Source organism: Sus scrofa, chromosome 1 (assembly GCF_054392235.1).
Source record: "Sus scrofa isolate SSC_HxYL_T2T_F1_AM1 chromosome 1, Sscrofa_HxYL_maternal_Yorkshire_Landrace_v2.0, whole genome shotgun sequence".
NCBI classification, from domain to species: domain Eukaryota; kingdom Metazoa; phylum Chordata; class Mammalia; order Artiodactyla; family Suidae; genus Sus; species Sus scrofa.
The window spans coordinates 259,769,406-259,779,668 of NC_139383.1; the positions used below are offsets into that span (position 1 = coordinate 259,769,406).

General features: G+C 47.8%; 1 protein-coding gene across 1 annotated transcript in view; it reads right to left on the minus strand.

Moving 5' to 3' along the window:
- Nucleotides 1-317: 317 nt before the first annotated feature.
- LOC146407135 (uncharacterized) overlaps nt 318-10,263 on the minus strand; it is a 975,296-nt gene continuing 965,350 nt past the window's right edge. The window contains exon 7 of the transcript XR_014825604.1: nt 318-4,496. The gene's annotated coding sequence lies outside the window, so the exon portion shown is untranslated. The remainder of the gene's footprint in view (nt 4,497-10,263) is intronic.

Consider the following 10,263-nt stretch of genomic DNA (forward strand, 5'->3'; position numbering starts at 1 on the left):
AGAACCAAGCTGAGTTCTTCCATAGGAAGATTCCAGATTGGAGTTCTGCCTCTGCACCTCCCAACCCATCCTCAGGCAGAACCCAAGTAGCTTGTGGTAATTTCAGAGTGGGTGTCTTTTTTTTACCCTCCCATCGACTTTTCACTTTTGCAAATGCACCTTTCCAGGCAAACAAGCCCTTTCAGAAGCAGAGAACATGTGAGATGGCAGTTGCCCAGGTGCCTGGGACCTGAGTTCTCATCTTGGCTTTGCTGATGCCTGGCTGTTGCTTTTCCATTTATTTACCTCTCTCTCTTATATAAAAGATTTAAGGTTGCTTTATTTATTTTTAATTAATTTTTTTTTGCTACACCCATATCATGCAGAAGTTCCCAGGCCAGGTCTCGAACCCGCACCACAGCAGTGACAACACTGGATCCTTAATCGATAGGCCACCAGGGAACCCCTAAGGTTGCTTTATACTATAGGAAAAATGTAGAAATAAGTTATAAGGAGGGCGGGGAGAAAACAAGAAAACAGAGGTTAGAAAAAATAGACTTGGAAATGACAACTAAAAACCCCCATGTGCACTTGTATTTGACCCAATTTAACCTTGAGCTTCCTAGTGGTCAGAAGACAGGGAGAAATACTTTGGGTAAGTTTTCTGAGATTTAGAGATAAACATCGACTTTATCTATCTCAGTTTCATTGTTGATAAAATGGTAAGAAAAACACCCACATCACAGGAATGCTCTGAGGGTGAAAGGAAATAAGGGGTATGAAATACTCAAGTACAATGGGCAATGCATGGTAGAGATCCTGCAAATTCTGGTTTTTATTGTTAGTATGATCTCTTCCAGGGTTTCTGCTTTAAAGTCAGAAATCAATGACCTTCAGCACTGTGGCTGGGGCTTCAATTGACTCAGCTTGATCCCTTTTCCAGTGCAGTAGAGGCTGAGAAATGATCTCTAGTAAACTGGATTACTCCTCTATAGGGAAGAGGGGGAATTAGTTAGCTTGCAACAGGAATGGTCAAAATAACTGTGTTCCTTTGTGTAAGATCCTATTGCAACCCACTTCCCAAGATGAACTGGCCCCCGCTGAATAGAACAGTAGAGCTTAAAGGAGCCTTGAAGGTTCATCCGACACTCTCTCTTTGCAGAGTGGGGAGGGGGGTGCTGGATTTTCCAGCATTGCCCAGCTGGAATTTGATGCTCAGATTCCAGTTGTTTTTCTTAAAGGATCCATTCATGAGAAGGACTAATGTGGAATTGAAGTCAAGGGGGGAAAAAAAGCTGATTTATTTATAGTTTAGGGAAGTGAAAGTCAGTTTGAGTTCGGAGGTTCATTGTTTCACTGTTACTACTTTCAGCCCTGGGGGGAATTGTCCATCCTTCTTCTTCCCTCTGCTGGCCCTAGAAAGTCAGCTCTCAGCTGCTGCCACCAAAGGGGCTCATTTTAAGAGCACACATCCTCTGGAAATGGTGGCCTCGTGTGGAGGAATGCAGATATCTGTAGGGCTGTATTTTCCTCAGTGCTTTTATGCTTTAAGAGAGAGAGAGTGGCTCAGCACATCTCTGGGCTATTTAAAGCTCACAGAGAGTGCCTTCTGAGGGCACGCGAGTGCCCTGGAATCTCAGTGGAACACTGGCTGAATTTGAGTGATAGTGTTTGACACTTTGAGTCACAGGCCGAATTCATCACGGTGCGGAGGGGAGAAGCTGGGCCCTCTCCTGCCTGTTGCCCGCCCACACGTGTGGGAGTGAGAAGCAGTCAAAATGCTGACGATGAAATGATGCACAAGGAGCATCCAGCTCCCAGCCAGGGGCCAAATCCCTTTCATCCAGGCTGATTTGTGCTAAATATGTGGCTGGCACTTCTACATGCACCCTCATCTTACCCTCCCTCCTGGCAGCCGGGTTGCTGGGTGGAGTTATCAGCCTCACTTGATGCAGAAGGTCACTCAGAGAAGTGGGCTGACATGCTCAAGGTCATGGTCAGCAGCCAACCCAGGTTCCAAACCTCAAGTCTAGCAGTCTTCTCGATACCACGGCCATCTACTCTTGGTGAAAAGATTAGTAAAGAAAAGAAACAAATTCAAGCCCCAAACGAAATCAGTGATTTCTGAGCAAGCTTCACTTCCTCTGGTCCCTAGTGCGGCCAGTCAAGAGCGACTCTGGTGTCACATTTTATGTCAGGAAATCGTGTGCCAGGGAGGTGAGTGCTGATAACCTTTGGTGCCATGGTGATGCAACTTGATGATTTTAAATAGTGTGTTTCTGAGATTGCCAGCAGCAGGGTTTATCTGGTGAGTTGTGCTTCCTTCTCCCTCTCCTATTTCCCTTTATGAGCTGGTCACTTGGGATGCCCGTCTCCCAGTGCATCTGTGTGCACTTGAGATCTGAAACCCCTGCCGGTGCCACCACCAGCTGCAGAAGCGCGCCGCTCGCAGTCATTTTTGGAAACCAAAAATGACCGGTCCCATAACTGTGATTAGATAAAGCTTGTAATTTGTGTTTGCTGTAGTCAGCGACGTGGTATTTTGGGACAAGCAGCCACTCTATGCTACATATAGCTCGGAATTTGCGGCTTTTGTGTAACCAGCCATTGCATGATCAAGGTGGTGAAGGCGAAAGAGGGAGAGAGGATGGAAGGATGATGGGAGGGAAGGCAGGAAGCCCTGCTCACAGACAGGCAGAGAACCAGGGAAGCCAGAAAGCTCGAAGGGCCTGCAGGAAATACTGGGTGACTTGTCCTGAAGAGAGACCCAGCCGGTTGCTGTCAGGCTCCTGAACACCACCGTCCTTCTCTCCTAACAGCTAGAGCCTTGTGACTCCCAGCGAGAGGCTTAGCTGTACCCCAGGCTCAAGGAAGGAGCCTACCCGGAGCCAGAGCATGACTGACGACACCCAAGGAACTTCAACTTTTCGGTGGTGGCTCAACTTTTCAGTTCAGCCGATAGATATTCCCTGATTCAGTGTTTCAGTTCTGAAAGGTCAGCCTCCTTCCCTGTCCCCAATTCTGGGGAACAATGTCCTTGCCCTTCCTCTGAGTCTCAGCTGGATAAAGCCCTTCCTTCCTTCACTATACACTGACTTAAGGCCTTCACATGCCACCAGGAGGGCCACTGGGGATATGAAAACGACAGAAACAAGTCAGCCTGAATTCCAGGCCTCCACACAAGGGCCCAATCAGTTCCGCTCCATCCTCCTCGGTTGCATCTGTACAATGAAGGGGTCTTTCCCTGAGCAGAGAAGGCCCATCCCCCAGTAATCCCTCGGCATGGACCCTGAATAGGAAAGACAAGTGCTGACATCATCGGGCAAGGCATTTAACCTGCCTGAACAGCTATCCTCTTACAATAGGTTCAAAGACACTGCTGCTCTGCAGATGGGAAAACTGAGGCCCAGAAGGATGAAGGGGACCTGTCTCAAGACATAGAGCGAGGTGGTGCAGCCCCAGTGTGGAACTCGGGTCAGCCTGATTCCTAATCCACTGCCCTTTCCCCCATCCCCTCCAGTGAGGACATCCAGATTATGATATCAACCAGAAATGGAAAGTGTCCCATTCAATCAACAGTTTAATTGATTGAGGGGGCCCAAATATAGAGCAGATACAGATCCCACCCTTAAAGCGCGATTTGTGGGAGGTGGTAATCTATGCATAGAAAGTGACACCAAAATGTAGAAAATGCCAAGTGACTGCCAAAAGGGAGCAGAGAGTATCAGGAGAACTTGGTATCTGGGTAGCATGCTTTTTGCAGGGAGCAGGTATTTGAGCTGATTCTTGGAAGGATCTGGATGGAGATGAGATGGGGAGAAGAGAACAAAAGATCACTTTCATGGGTTGGGGGCAGCTGGGGTGCAGGGAGGGAAAGGAAGGGCTGGGTGGGAATGAGGAAAGGCATTGCAGAGAAAAGGAGTGAGCATAAGCCAAGGCTTAGAGGCCTAAAGTGCTGGGCACATCTGGAGAAGGCTCTTGTTTTCCAGCCTGGCTGAGGAGGCTGGGTAAGCTGAGATACTCCTTCATTGTTACTGTGTGGATCGGTGGGACCGCACCGACCAGGGGACCCTCTGGCACGGTCGGATGGTGACAGCCTTGCACGTCTCAGGTATATTTTCCAGTTTCATTTCTGGGTCACATCGCACAGGCATTTTCTAGAGGAGAGTGAGGAGGTCAAAGTTCCCGCCCTTGGCTCTGTCTTTATTGAATTGTCAGCGCAATGCAAGCTCTGTTTCCATGGTACCAAACAGCTTCATAAAATGTGACACAGAGTTGTTTGGGTTATATCAGGGAGAACATCTGCATATTTGGAGCCATCTGGACAATTTGAAAACAACAACAACAACAACACTGTATCTGAGTGTTTGGCATTATGGGACATAGACAAAGTCTGAATCACCTGAGTATAGAGTTTGTCTCTTGTCCACTTTCATCTTCCCTGTTTGTTGCAGGTATGACAAGCTAGTCCACCTGGAATGGCGTAGACCTTGATGGTTCATCTCTTATTGCTGTGTCTGTTGGGGAGGAAAGAATAGGCCATTTCCCTCAAAAAAAAAAAAAAATCCAGTTCATGTATTAAACCTGAAAAGTCTGTCTGTATGTCTTTCTTTCTCTCTCTCTTTTTTTGCTTTTTAGGGCTGTACCCACAGCATATGGAGGTTCCCAGGCTAGGGGTCGAATCCGAGCTACAGCTGCCAACCTACACCACAGCTTACAGCAATGCCAGATTCTTAACCCACTGAGCGAGGCCAGGGATCGAACCCGCAGACTTATGGTTCCTAGTCGGATTCATTTCTGCTGCACCACAACAGGAACTCCTGAAAAGTATTTATTAAAACCCTTCTTAGTTTGAGGTCCTGTGCAGGAGTTGAGGAGAGAGTGATGATCAGGACACAGGCCTTGCCTTGCAGGAGGTCACTGTCTCAGAACCATACAATCCCAGTACAGCATGGTTGGAGCTAATAAGGTAAAGGCAGAAGACTTGAGCCCACAGATGAAAATGTTATTGATGGGGAGTGGGGAAAAGGCCAGGGAAAGATTCAGTGATGGAATCATTTTTATCCCTAGAGTCTTCAGGGATAACTGGGAGCTCTCCAGTAGAAAAGGGGGAAAAGGCATCACTGGCAGAGGAGATAGCCAGAGCACAGGCGTGGAGGCAGCAGAATGTTGAGGCTAATGTACAATGTCCAAATGGCTTCTGGGAAGGGTGCAGGAGGGCACAGTGAGAGCCAAGTTTAGAGAAGAAGACAAGGGCAAGAGAATGGAAGGTACCATGGCTTTTAAAGCCCTGGCCTCATCCTATGGGTCATGGGAAGCCCCACCACCTCAAAGCACCCTGCTCGTATTTCCTATAGGTAAACATACGCCAACCTGGGACCTGTGCACCACACTCCCAGATAAACTACCAAAAGAACGTAGTGCCTATGACCACAAAGATATATTCTAGAATGTTCAACAGCATCGTTATTCATAAGAACCCCAAACCAGAAGCAATCAAATGTTCACCAAAAGAAGAATGCCTATGTAAATTGCCATCTTTTCTTTCTTTTTGTCTTAGGGCTGCACCTGCGGCATATGGAAGTTCCCAAATTAGGGGTCAAATGGGAGCTGCAGCTGCCAGCCTACACCTCAGCCACAGCAATGCCAGATCCAAGCCACAGCTCACGGCAATGCCGGATTCTTAATCCACTGAGCGAGGCCAGGGATCGAATCTGTGTCCTCATGGATGTTACTGCTGAGCTGCCACAGGAACTCCTGCAATATTTTCATATGATAGAATACCTCACAGCAATAAAAAAGCGACCAAAATAAAGATCCTTGCCAGATGTAGATGAATCTCACAGATATTACGTTGAACAAAAGAAGCCATTCGTATGGAATTTCATTTCTATGAACAGGAGACTTAAACTCTAGTGACTGAAGGCCGAGAAGTGGTTATAGGTGGGTATTGACTGGGGAGGGCATAAGAGAGCCTCTGGGTGCTTGGGAGTGCTCTGTATCTTGATCTGGTGATAGTTATGTGGGTGTATGAGTCTGTAAAACTTGAACACGATCTACTCTCAGATGAATATAATTTATTGAATATTTTAACTCAATAATAAAACAAAGCTAACCCAAATTTAAAAAGTCGCTCTAGGAGTTCCCAATGTGGCACAGTGGTTAATGAATCTGACTAGGAACCACGAGGTTGCAGGTTTGATCCCTGGCCTCGCGCAGTGGGTTAGGGATCTGCCGTTGCCGTGAGCTGTGATGTAGGTCACAGATGCGGCTCGAATCCCGCGTTGCTGTGGCTCTGGCGTAGGCCACCGGCTACAGCTCCGATTAGACCCCTAGCCTGGGAACTTCCATGTGCCACAGGTGTGGCCCTAGAAAACCCACACACAAAAAAAGACAAAAAAAAAAAAAAAAAGTCACTCTAAATCGGATTTTATAAATCTGGTTGTAAAATTTGCCATTATGACACAATCCTCTTCCAAGAAGTCCCCTTCCCTGTGATCAGCCCTCCTGTCACCAGGTACCTTCCAAGGGAATTCGTTAGAGACAAATACTCCTTAGTTGGTGCGAACAGACAGAGCAGCAACTGAACACAAAGGCAGCAAAGCGAAGCAAACTTTTGGTAAATGTCACTCAGAACCTCAGCCCCTTTGCCTCTTGAGTGACAAAACACCATGTCTTACTGGCATCCTCTCTACGATACATTCATCTCTCAGTCTGTCCTCTGCAATCTGTAAGAGTGAATTCAAGTCTCTTTCATCTTAAAAAGCAAAAAACAAATAAATAAAATCCCCCTTGGGCCCTGCCTTCTTTTTTCTCTCATCTCCCTCTTTCTCTCCTAAAGCAAACTTTCAATAGAGCTTTCCCCTAACTCTCCGATGTTCTAATCAAGGGATCCTTTCCCCTCCTTATCATCTTCTTCTGCCTCTCAGTTGCATTGGACACTGGTGTTAACTTCCTTGAGCTGAAAACATTTCTTCCTTGGTGTTTTGGAGAAGCCATTTCTTCTGGGGAGCAGACGTGATTATCATACGCACCTCTGCGAATGCTTATGATGGAAAGAATAACTTGGAAACCAAAGCAGACTGAAGACGGCCAGCTGGACCACCTCCCGGGGCACCAACCCACTGCAGGCCAAATTTCCCGGGAATGAATTGGAAACATGGAGCCAGTTTATTTAGAAACCCCATGTAACACTGTAAATTGGAAAATGTAAATCAGACCCTCTCTCACCCAAGTACAAAATGCCTTTGAGTGGGAGTTAAAAAAAAAAAAAAAATGCTTTGCCAGCAATTGCCTCGTTCAGCTGCATATTTTTGTGACATGCTTGGGCAAGAGCTGTCATCTGAGGCTCTGAAAATGAAGGGTATGTTGATATGGTGTTCTTTATGTTAGTGATTCATTTTACTATCTAAGTTTAAACCCTTTATTAGTCCTTCCAAGGAATTAGTTTGATTCAGAAAATCACAAAAGACAACTGAAGGGAGGTCCAGAACCACAGAAAAATGGGAATCTTGTTTTTAAAGAACATTCCATCACCTTCGGCCATGGGAGCAAATGATTAGAAGAACCAGTTTCTGAATATAACTTGTATTAAGAGAAAACAAATCATTTTCTTGTCATTCCCATTAAATAAATGTTAAAAAACTATTGAAGAATATTGTTGGAAGGTGGCACAAATTAAGATCTTGCCAACCCCCACCCACCACCCCCTGAGGATGGATTAAATGTGAGTGAACTTTACAATGAGGTGAAAAAATCATGCCGACATCAAAGGAGGAGAAAGGGGATTTGCTTGATGCAAATTAGAAGGACGGGACTTCCCTGGTGGCCTAGTTAAGGATTCTGTGTTGCCACTGCTGTGGCTCGGGTTTGATTCCTGGCCCAGGAACTCCCACATGTCATGGGTGCAGCCAGAAAACAAATGAACAAAAACAAACAAATAAGAAACACAGCTGTGATTGGCAGAAGGGCTGAGGAAACTCAAGTTTGTGGAAAATAGGTTTGAGCGTTCTTAACCTCGGTTGGACTTTGAGTAGACTTGAAAATGTTGATGGCCTGGGTCCCACAACCAGGTCCGAATGTAATCGGTCCAGGGTGTGGACTGGGGTGTGGGACCCTTGACAAGCTCCTCAGCTGGTTACAATGTGTGGCCCTTGGAGAGCGCTGCTTCAGCGAAGGCTCCAGCTGCTGAGAGCAGCCCTGTGCCCAGAGAGGGTCAAGAGCAGTGGTTCTCGATGTGGGTACCCCCAGACCAGCAGCAGCAGCAGCAGCAGTGCCTGGGAACTTGTTAGGAATGCAAATTCTGGACCTACCGGATAGGAAACTCTGGAGGTGGGGAGACCCAGCGATCTACTGATTGGCCCCCCAGCTGATTCGGATGCACTGAGTCTGAGGACTCCTGGTCTAGGCCAAGGTGACCTCGAAGAAGGGCAGGTGTAGCAGTGAACCAAGAGAGTAGGGCAGGTTCCCTTTCGAGCCGAGGGGAGGGGCAAAGACCTGAAAGGACCTTCTCTAAGGGGGGACTTCACACACGAGGGGAATATCTGAGGGAAACGAAGAAAAGATCCAGAAAGTCCAGACATAGGCACAGAGTGATGCTCAACAGGTCCTCTTCCCAGTCTGGGGACCTGCCCCTGCCCCTTGGTCCCATGTTCCTCCCTCAATGCAGTTTTCTCAGCTACACAGTGGTGTCCTTCCCCTTTGGGCAGGGGCTTGGGGGCTGCTGCTATTGTCTGAGAAATAAGGCTGGGGTTTCCCCTTGGACTGGAAAGAGCCAGACCCTGTTCCGAGTCAGCAGAGTGTGGCTTCTGCGCTGTCCCCCGTCACATGAGGCTAGGGAGGCCCTGCTTCTGGCCAGCTTTCACGTCTGCTTTCCTCTCTGACTCACACCCAGCACAGGGCCTCTGAAGATGGCTGTCCTTTCCTGGGACGAGTGAGAGCTGGGAATGAGGGAATGGTTGCCTTTATGGGGAGCTCAGGCAAGGCAGACGCTGCAGCAGCAGTAGAGGAGAGAAGTTGCTTGGCTTACTTGATTTAGTTCCAGTCAGCAAATATTTTCGATGTGTCTGCTCTGAGCTGGGCCTTGGGCCAATCACTAGGGAAACAGAGAGAGGACCCAGAGGTGGCCCTTTGGAAGCTTTCATTCAGGTGGCAAGGATTTGCCAGTGGAGGAGAAAGATCCACAGGGCAATGTCTTCCGCCCAAAAGGTGCTAGAATGAGGGCGATCCTTCAGGTTTATATCCAGACCAGGGCATGCTTGACAGTAAAAGTGTGAGCTACTACCAGTCACGCCAGGACAACAGGTGTAGAGTGAGACTCCCTTGAGCCCGCAGGCAGGGCCATGCTAGCCACGCTACGCCAGGATGGCAGCCCAGTGATGGTAGCACTCAGCTCTCCCCAACTTGGGGCTTGATCCCCCTCAGCATGCTGTCCTGGAGGTACCGTGCTCCAACCACACCAGCTCCCAGAATCAGCACCAAGCCCACACAGAGCAGCATGTCACTCCAGTGAGACCAGGCATGGCTCTGATGCTCGGATATAGTGGCCAGGCTTCTGCCTTGGCCACTGTCCCCGGCTCTGCTCGATACTCTGACTGTGCAATGTTAGGAAGAACACAAAGGTTCTCAGATCACCGTCTCCTTCATAACATGGTACTTTGATCTTGCAGATGTTTAGTGGGTCTGGAGGAGCCATCTAGACCTATTATTTATTCTTTTATTTACTTTTTAGGGTGACACCTGCGGCATATGGAAGTCCCCAGGCTAGGGGATTGAATCTGAGCTGCAGCTGCCAGCCTACACCACAGCCACAGCCACAGCCACAGCCACGCCAGATCTCAGCTGTGTCTGAGACCTACCCCAGAGCTCACCGCAACGCTGGATCCTTAACCCACTGAGCAAGGCCAGGGATTGAACCCACATCCTCGTGGATACTTAGTTGGGTTTGTAACCCACTGAGTCAACAATAGGAATTCCCTAGACTTGTTTTAGATGCATATCTTTTCTCCTAAGCTCCCCGTTGAATGTCTATATTGCAATTACACTACACTGTTTGTGAAGATGTTCTGCTGAATATGGACATCAATCCCCCCCCTCACTGTCCACAGACAATATTTAAAACAGATCGAAAATGATTTCTCTAGAACCAGGAAACATTTTCTGAGTGCTAACTAAGCTCCAGGCACTGAACTAAGGGCTCATTTAGCTTAGCACTCAGGCTCTATTATCGTAAGCCTTCCAATAACCTTGAGATGTGGGTGAGGCTAGACACACCTTACAGATGAA